This window comes from Salvelinus sp. IW2-2015, unplaced genomic scaffold (assembly GCF_002910315.2).
Source record: "Salvelinus sp. IW2-2015 unplaced genomic scaffold, ASM291031v2 Un_scaffold649, whole genome shotgun sequence".
Taxonomy (NCBI): domain Eukaryota; kingdom Metazoa; phylum Chordata; class Actinopteri; order Salmoniformes; family Salmonidae; genus Salvelinus; species Salvelinus sp. IW2-2015.
Genome location: NW_019942589.1, coordinates 598,307 through 609,013, shown reverse-complemented (window position 1 = coordinate 609,013; position 10,707 = coordinate 598,307).

Genomic DNA, 10,707 nt, shown 5'->3' with positions numbered 1-10,707 from the left:
GTAAAGTACAGATAACCCAAAAAACAACTTAAGTAGTACTTTAAAGTCTTTTAACTTAAGTACTTTACACCACTGGTATTTTTACCTGTTTTTCAAAATCTGATTCTACTGCTTGCATCAGTTGATGTGGAATAGAGTTCAATGTAGTCATGTCTCTATGTAGTACTGTGCACCTGTTCTGGACTTGGGGATTGTGAAGAGACCTCTGGTGGCATGTCTTGTGGGGTATGCATCATGGCTTTCCTGGCTGTAAATACATTAGACATCACTCCCAGATCCCTTAGTTACCTCACAAGGGCAACAATCATAACCACATACATAACCGTCATCTAAAGTTACTTTGAAATGATTTGTGCATGCAGAAAAGTTTAATAGTTTAATATCCTCAAATTGTGTTTTAGAACAGACATTTAAAGTCAATTGAACACTTGGGTTGAACAAGGATCTGGAGAAAGTACTCAGCAAAAAATACAGAGGTTAATTTATTTTTCACAGTTTTAATCCATTGTTATGATGAGCAGGTTACAGATGACTGAAGTTTCGATGTCAAGCTGATGTCTTCCTCACAGTGACCCAACACTTGCACTCAACTCCTATTTAGAGCCTAGTGCCCTGTTGAGACACAACTACGTGAAAATAAACATAAGGTTTGGAGAAAATGTGGGCAATTTTACCCTGCGAGGGGCCAATGTGGGGGCAGGCTCCACCTGATTCTACTAATCTAAGTTTTAATGGAAGACAATGAGCTGTCACGCCCTGACCTTAGAGAGCCTTTTTATGTCTCTATTTGGTTTGGTCAGGGTGTGATTTGGGGTGGGCATTCTATGTTTTCYTTTTCTATGATTTTGTATTTCTATGTTTTGGCCGGGTATGGTTCTCAATCAGGGACAGCTGTCTATCGTTGTCTCTGATTGGGAACCATACTTAGGTAGCCCTTTTCCCTCCTTTCAGTGTGGAAAGTTGTCTTTGTTTMTGGCACTATAGCCTTAAGCTTCACYGTCGTTTTTGTATTGTTTATTGTTTTTTTGTCGGCGTCATCATCCTAATAKAAAGGAATATTGACGCTCACCACGCTGCGCTTTGGTCCTCTTCATTCGACGGCCGTGACATGAGCCTTCATGGAAGACAATGATTCATTGGATGAGTCATAGAATTAGGTGTGTTACTGCTGGCTAGACCAAAAACCTTCACCCACAGATTTCCCACACCAGATCTATAGCGATCTATACAGTAGTGATGTGTGACATCTTGGAGCAGGCGTAGTTTCTCAGAGATGTAGTACCTTATGCCCCATGACATGTCGGCTTGCCCCCTGAGGTCAATGTGGAAATTGAGAATTATTTTGAAAATAAAGGTGTTGGAATTATGCTTTTAATTTGTAAGGCCTTCTCAACCCCTAACCTGTTTCTACTTGAACGTTCACTGTAGTTTTGAAAGACAAAATTACAGACCTGTAAATAATAGTCCACATCCTGGATGTCTCTGATGTGGAATGGAAAGTTTTCTGTATTTACCCTCATTAGAACACTTCCTTCATTATGATAATGCCAGCAAATGGGGATACTCGGAAAACTAAAAGTACTGCATTTGGAAATGTTTTTTAGGTACATGTTTTTTTAAAATTGTGTGGATGTTTGTTTGGAATAAAAACTGGCAAAAGTTTCTTCACTTGTCGTGGCAACAAAATGTGTTGAATTGTAATTGTTTTCAAATTGTAATTGTTTTCCCAGGCAGCCCACATTGACAAAGCCATAGAGGGAAGTTGATGCTGCACTGACCTCAATGGCTGATATCAAGTAGCAGTAGCTCTTCYGGTGTGGTTGCACATTGAATTAAGCAAAATAAATAGTATTTGTTGTCTCACACACATACTTACTCTTTTCAATTTCGGCCCAACAGTACGTTGGTCCCTAGCCTAATACTGACCATATTTTGACTTATAGTGTATGTTTCCCATACAGAGGTTTTATAGAAGTCTAGATATTCTCCATTGATGATGCTTCTTAGTCCAGGACAAGGCTTAATCTGTGTCCTGTAAACTGGACAGATTAAGCCTAGTTCAGGACTGAAAAGCATTCTGAATGGAGAATCTCTGTCTCGGAAACCAGCCCCCTAGGCTATTCATTTAGCAGGGTGAGATTGCTAGTATTGCATTTTGTCGCTGCAGTCACCTTGCTTAAAACCTGAAGATGATTATCAAGGCCAAGTGCACAATGTTTKTTTTAAGACCCCTAACACTGTACATGTACTTCTGATTCGCCGYCTAAGGGGATGACTCAACTAAGGGGATTCCTGCCAGGGTCATGTTCATTAGGGCATAGCCCTGCAACGGAAAATGAAAACAAGAGTTTCTTATATATTTTTTTACTGTATTTTTATTTAACTATATTAACAATATTGGAGAGGTTCAGGTAGTAACTTCCTGTTTCACAGTTTTTTCCACTGTTTTGTGCCTACTGAACACCACCCGGGATGTATATATTCACTAGGAATCAAACGGAAGCCGAAATGGGGAGGCACCTAGCTGAATTTGTCCATTAAGAAACACATTTTTCTTGCAAAACGTTTTGCTACGGTGTGCACTAATATATTCACACCTTTGGGTTTGGTCAGCAGCCACCAGGGGGCACAACACTTGGTTGCATATGAACAGTGGCCCATCTTTTGAGTTCTGTGTGACCAGATGCATATTTCAGAGAAAATACTAAAGAGGTGGACCAAATATCAAAGAGTGGGCCTGACCACCAATCAAAATGTGAACATTGCAAATGCGTCACACTACATTTTCACTGCTCAATGAATGCCATTTCATAGAAATCTAACTTTTTGTTGTGATTTAATAGTCATCATCTGTTTGCAAACTTTCCAAGTGCCGTWAGACAACAAAAACATAAATAACTTTGGTTATCACCAGGTGAGAGAGTTGTACTAATTTATTAATTCATATTCTTTAAACAACTCCAGAGGTCTACAGTGTTTCCTCAATTGAAATTACGTGAAATTTTACAGACTATGGTTTTAACACACACGCACACACGCTCATCAGTAGAAAGAATTCCCAAATGCTTGCAAAGTATGTATTTAATAGAATAGTGTTTGAAAGTACATTCCATATACACAACAATGGCTGTTTCAAATGAGTCATTGCATGTAATTCAAATACAGCAGATATGTATTTGACCCATAGCTGGCTCACTGGTGTGGAACTGAATTGATCTGAAAATTMTTGTACTCTACAATGCCTGTCTTCTGCAGAAATCTACATATTTCTCATACAGCAGCTTCAAAGTGTCAGTATTGTATTGTATTGCTTTTCCTGTGCGTCTGCTGTGTGCCTGGCTCTGTCTGTTTGTCTGTGGTCTGTTCCGTGTCTATAGCTCCAACAACAACTCTTGGCTCTTTTTAAGGGATGGCACTCCGTAGCAGCTATGAGATCATCGGACTGGGTTGTCATGGCTACGGGCGCTGTTGCAGCACGATTGAGAAATAAGATGGCTGGCTTGTTGCGTCTCCCCCCTCCTCTCTTCCTCTCCTCTTTTCTCTTTGGTATGAATGAACTTCAGAAAACTTGACAGCGTCCCCTCTATCCCCCTCCCTCCCTCCCTCATCTCCTCCTTCATCCCTCCCTCATTTCTCCCTCCATCTATACTCATGAGTCAGCAGGCTCTGCAGCAAGCAATGGCCGCCATGCTATAGAGACAATGACTGGGMGCTCCATTGTGAGCTGGGGTTTGCGTTCACACTCAAAAGAGCCCTTTGAGGGTTTTCAACAAAAACAAACATGCTTTAAGGAAGGCTCCGTTTCTGGAGTGGTTGGCCAAGTCCTTGCTGATCAATGCACAGTCGCAGTGTCAGTCTGTGGAAACTTACTGTCGTTGGCCATACAGAGGTATGATCTTACTTTGAGACGGTTTGCTACAGCAGGAAAATAATCCTGAAGCAACAGGAATTGTGAATTATTATGTGGATTATTGTAGGGGTTGATAAATTTTTCTTTATGGCAAATCAAGTCTGAAACGTCACAAAGTGGAAATTAAAAACTTTAAAAGCCTTTTTAAAACTCAAATAGGCAAGTTTGCATTTCCTACAAGAACTGGGTGTGAGTAAGTACACAGTAGCAATCAAAAGTTTGGACACCTACTCATTCAAGGTTTTGTTTCTTTATTTTTAATTTTTTCTACATTGTAGAATAATAGTGAAGACATCAACTATGAAATAACACATATGGAATCATGTAGTAACCCAAAAAGTTTTTTTTTTTTACAGTCGCAAAAACCATCAAGCGCTATGATGAAACTGGCTCTCACCAATTTGTAAGRCGCTCCGGATAAGAGCGTCTGCTAAATGACTTAAATGTAAAAATGAGGACCGACACAGGAAAGGAAGACCCAGAGTTACCTCTGCTGCAGAGGATAACTTCATTAGAGTTACCAGACTCAGATATTGCAGCCCAAATAAACGCTTCACAGAGTTCAAGTAACAGACACATCTCAACATCAATTGTTCAGAGGAGACTGCGTGAATCAAGCCTTCGTGGTCGAGTTGCTTAGACCGGTGGAAATCTGTCCTTTGGTCTGATGAGTCCAACTTTGAGATTTTTGTTTCCAACTTCCATGTCTTTGTGAGACGCAGAGTATGTGAACGGATGATCTCTGCATGTGCGGTTTCCACCGTGAAGCATGGAGGAGGAGGTGTGATGGTGTAGAGGTGCGTTGCTGGTGACACTGTCTGTGATTTATTTAGAATTCAAGGCACACTTAACGAGCATGGCTACCACAGCATTCTGCAGCGATACGCCATCCCATCTGGTTTGCTCTGAGTGGGACTATCATTTGTTTTTCAACAGGACAATAACCCAACACACCTCCAGGCTGTGTAAGGGCTATTTGACCAAGAAGGAGAGTGATGGAGTGCTGCATCAGATGACCTGGCCTCCACAATCACCCGACCTCAACCCAATTGAGATGGTTTGTGATGAGTTGGACAGCAGAGTGAAGGAAAAGCAGCCAACAAGTGCTCAGCATATGTGGGAACTCCTTCAAGACTGTAGGGAAATAATTCCAGGTGAAGCTTGTTGAGAGAGTGCCAAGAGTGTGCAAAGCTGTCATCGAGGCAAAGGGTGGCTACTTTGAAGTATCTTTCATAGTTTGATGTCTTCACTATTATTATACAATGTAGAAAATAGTAAAAATAATGAAAAACCCTTGAATGAGCAGGTGTGTCCAAACTTCTGACTGGTACTCTAGGTGGAAGGCTAATCTGTGATTGATCAATTTATCTAACCCAAAACATGTTTGAAAGTGTGACAAAAGTGTCAATGGCTGTGTATTTTAGGCATACTGTACAGTCCGTCATAGGGTTTCTTCTGTTGARATGGTGTCGCCACATGTTACTGGGATGGCAAGGACCATGTAAGGTCATGTACTACCATTAGAGGGCAAAATAGGGTAATTAATCGAGAGGAGGCTATGACCACACTCAAACGCATGAACACGGATGAAATCGTATATGACGTATATCATTGTCCGTTTTTGTCAGTCAAAGGGGAATGCGAAAGGGGATACCTAGTCAGTTGTACAACTGAATGCATTCAACTTAAATGTGTCTTCCACATTTAACCCAACCCCTRTGAATCAGAGAGGTGTGGAGGGCTGCCTTAATCGACATCCACGTCTTCGGCGCCCGGTGAACAGTGGGTTAACTGCCTTGCTCAGGGGCAGAACGACAGATTTTTACCTTGTCAGCTCGGGGATTCGATCCACCAACCTTTCGGTTACTGGCCCAACGCTCCTACCTACCAAAAAGTACAACTCAAGTCAACTATTTGGCAACGGACTGTCATTGAAAAAGCATTGGCTTCATCCGAAAATCTCAGACACAAAATCCCKGTGTGCCGATGGCCTACAAGTACGGCCACACCGAGATACATGAGCATGGATAAAATCGTATATGACGTACATTGGTCCGTTTTTGTCTGTCAACTCATCTCTACTTTTTTGGGACGAGTTGCATACTTTAAGGCAGACATATTGTGCGACTCTTTTATAGACAATCGTCTCTGGTGTCATTCATCTGGCAACAGATGACTCATATTAAAAAAACATTGGTTTAATCGGAATTTGCAGACACAAGATCTGTGTGGCCGTACCATGAGAGAACTACTGCCCCCTCTCATTGAAGCCACGGAGTTCAAGGCTGACCGTGGTACTGCAGGCATTGTTAGCAGAAAACAGGATCCCCTATTATAGTGAATGGAAAAATTCACTATATTTACACAATCTTCGTGTAAATAAAAAAGTGGTTTGAAGATAATAATGGCACCAATAATTGCTTTTAAAACACCAAATGTATGTCCTTGAACCTATTATTTTAAAATTGCACACAGAAAAAGTTATAAGGATAATTTATTTGCTACTCAATGAGGTGGCAGCACTGAGCTAACCTGCAACGTCACTTCCTGGAGCTCAAACTGCACATGTTATGTCTCCATGAGATGCCATCTTAACCGACTTAATTTGGCTTCAATGCCTATTGAGTCTTCAGAAAGGAATGAATGGTGTCACGTGATCGATGGCTTTGAKCATTCACATATATAGTCATTGAGTCCTACCCTTAAGAAGATCAGATTGGTGAGTGGCGAAAACTTTCCCGGCAGGCAAAACTGGTTGCAATTATGTATTTTTAGCAAACAGAAAAATATGTATTTACCTGGTTGTAACAGAGACTTGTTGGATCAGGTTATATGACGTCCTTTCAACAAGAACCAGTTTAAAAACTAAAATGTACATAATGTGCTGAATTTTGCCAGCTGGGTCCCCTGTTTGATTGACTTACAATTCATGCATATCCAAAAGTGTGTTTAAAGTTGGGGGCACAAGATAAATATCGTATATAGTGTACCTTTTATGTACTGTATAACTAGCCAAAATATGGTTTAGTTTACTTACCCACAGCATAAGCGTCGTTGCTAAAGATTAATATTTTTTCCTTTGAGGGTATCCTATGTTGTGGACATGCGGGAGGATGCAAATTGGCAAGAGCCAAAAAGGGCAATCTTGGCAGATTTGGCTACTGCTGATATCTGTTTAGGACGGATATGGTCTTGTTGTTTATAATAATAACAATGTATTTTTGTTAAGGGACAGAAACAATTGAAACATTGACACATTGAATTTTGTGACTTGCCTAGTTAAATAAAGGTTAAACAAATTTAAATTAAAATACCATTCAGAAGCATTGCACCATCATGCTTTAGCTTGCACTAATGTAAAGCCCATCGGTCCCTAGATGGGCTTGAACATCGTAGAAAGGAAAGGTAGAAAAATMATGTCATCTTGCTGAATCTACATTAAAGGCCCAGTGCAGTCAAAATTCAGTTTTCCTGAAACTAACACGGCACAAGTGTGGAACATTTTATCAGTGTTATTTCCTGATAGTTGCTGGTTGAAAATACAATCTACAACAGGTTTTGCATGGGTGGAGTTATGGCCTGTCTAGTGACATCACCAGGCGGTATACGTTAATAGACCAATAACAAAGAGATTTCCAAACCTACAGTATATTTGGAGTTCCATCTTTGTTGCCTAGTCTCACTAAAAGTAAAGCGGATGTTGTAGCGTTTGCTTCCCTTATAGCCCGCCAGAAGATCTTGCTTAACTGGAAATCCTTCAAACCTCCCACTATATCATCTTGGTTGAAAGATCTAATGTCTTTTCTACACTTAGGAAAAAAGTATGTTTGTTAACGAGAAATTTGTAGAGTGGTTGAAAAGAGTTTTAATGACTCCAACCTAAGTGTATGTAAACTTCCGACTTCAACTGTATCTGCCAATAACTGCTAGTTTTCAGATTACATATCCCTCCCATTAGGCCCCTCCACACTCTAAAAAGTAGAGTGTGGAGCGGCCTGGAGTATCCTTTAGGGGTTCTTCAAGTTGAAACTATGGGGGAACCCCTATAAGTTCTTCGAAGAACCCTTTATAATGGTTCCTCAAAGAACCTTTTTAGCGTTCTTTGTCCCTCCATTATAAAAAATATTTAAATAATAACAACATTGATTTCATTAATTCATTGTTTATTTAGTMCCACCACAAATGTGAATTCATATTTACAAAACAATTTCCCAAACAAAACACATTACAAAATTGCAACATTTCTGCAGACATGTCAGACCATAATAAATAATACATTTACTTTGTATAGTGCTTTTCATTACATAAAAAAAAAATTGTGATGTACAATAAAAACAACATACATTAAAAATGAATCATAGGTAAACTAACAATATTGTAGACTTGATGCTAAATACAGATTTTTTAGCTTTGTGTGTCCAACAACCAKTTAGTTATGTTAGGAAGTTTGCCATCTTTATGACCGGCCCTGGTAACTTCACCCCAACTTCACCTATTCCCAAAACATAGTAATTTAAGAACATAAGTGTTTTTCTGACATTTTTGGGAAATTTAACAGAAAATAACAGCCCTAGCAGAGCCCCAAGTCCCATTCGAACATCCTCTAGGGCGTGGATGTTCTCCCCATCAAAGGCCAGCGTGATTTCACTCATGGTGACATGGATTTKCGCCCATGTGCAGTAAAGGAGTGGGGAGCGGTGAAATCTGTGTRAACAAAAGTAAGAAAAMATMAATACACAGCTGTAGTTTTATATAAGCATGCACACTTATGTTTATGAAGAAACAGACTATTTGTGCATAGCCATACCTTGTCACGGACATAAAGGCCACTCYGGTCATCATTGAAGAGGTATGGCAAGAGCAGGATCGCTGCTGTGGTCTCGAGTCCTAGTAAAGTAAAGCAATGATCTTACTACACTTGCTAATTTTATTACAAAATACCTTAGAGAAATGGAAGGAATAAGAGCAAATACCTCTTCTGTATTGTCCTTCAGGGACGGTCAAAATAGCAGGATGATGTCCTCACCCCTGCCTCGCCTCTCTACCTCTGCTAGTCCTTGAATTATCTTTTTGTCTCTATCCATTCCATGGACTTGATTCATTTCTGAGAAGGCCTGAAAAGATAATTTGCACACATTTGTATGCTAATAGATTTCAGWTTGTATTGACTACTATGTAGGTTAAATGCACACTTCAAATGCAGCTGTCATACAACATATCCGTACCTTCTTCTTGATCCCAATTGCATTGTGTCCATGTTCTGTCTTATAAGAATTTCAAAGGAAGAGAAAATGTGTCAAAAAATAGTCGTTTCCAAAAGTTTTGAGAATGACACCAATATTCATTTTTACAGTCTGCTGCCTCAGTTTGTATGATGGCAATTTGCATATACTCCAGAATGTTATGAAGAGTGATCAGATTAATTGCAATTAATTGCAAAGTCCCTATTTGCCATGCAAATAAACGGAATCCCCCAAAAACATTTCTACTGCATTTCAGCCCTGCACACAAAGGGACCAGCTGACATCATGTCAGTGATTCTCTCGTTAACACAGGTGTGAGTGTGACGAGGACAAGGCTGGAGATCATCTCGTGTTATGCTGATTGATTTGAATAACAGACTGGAAGCTTCAAAAGGAGGTGGTGCTTGAATCATTGTTCTTCCTCTGTCAACAATGGTACCTGCAAGAAACACGTGCCGTCATCATGCTTTGCACAAAAAGGCTACAAGCAAAGATATTGCTGCCAGTAAGATTGCACCTAAATCAACCATTTATCGGATCATCTAAGAACTTCAAGGAGAGCAGTTCAATTTTGTGAAGAAGCTTCAGGGTGCGCCAAGAAAGTCCAGCAAGCGCCAAGACCGTCTCCTAAAGTTGATTCATGCTCGGATCGGTGCACCACCAACAGAGCCTCTCAGGAATGGCAGCAGGCAGGGTAGTGCATCTGCACGCACAGTGAGGCGAAGACTTTTGAGATGGCCTGGTGTCAAGAAGGGCAGCAAAGAAGCCACTTCTCTCAGGAAAAACATCAGGGACAGACTGATATTCTGCAGAAGTACAGGGATTGGGCTCTGAGACTGGGTAAAGTCATTTGTCTGATGAATCCCCTTTCCGATTGTTTGGGGCATCCGAAAAAAGCTTGTCGGAGGAGACAAGGTGAGCGCTACCATCAAGTCCCTTGTCATGCCAACAGTAAAGCATCTGAGGACCATTCAGTGTGGGGTTGCTTCTCAGCCAAGGGAGTGGGCTCACTCACAAGTTTGCCTAAGAACACAGCCATGAATAAAGAATGGTACCAACACATCCTCCAAGAGCAACTTCTCCCAACCATCCAGGAACAGTTTGGTGACGAACAATGCCTTTTCCAGCATGATGGAGCACCTTGCCATAAGGCAAAAGTGATAACTAAGTGGCTTGGGGAACAAAACATTGATATTTTGGCCAGGAAACTCCCCAGACCTTAATCCCATTGAGAACTTGTGGTCAATCCTCAGGAGGCGGGTGGACAAACAAAAACCCACACATTCTGACAAACTCCAAGCATTGATTATGCAAGAATGGGCTGCCATCAGTCAGGATMTGGCCCAGAAGTTAATTGACAGCATGCTAGGGTGGATTGCAGAGATCTTGAAAAATAAGGGTCAACACTGCAAATATTGACTCTTTTCATCAACATCATGTAATTGTCAATAAAAGGRTTTGACACTTATGAAATGCTTGTAYTTATACTTCAGTATTCCARAGTAACATCTGACAAAAATATCTAAAGACACTGAAGCAGCAAACTTTGTGGAA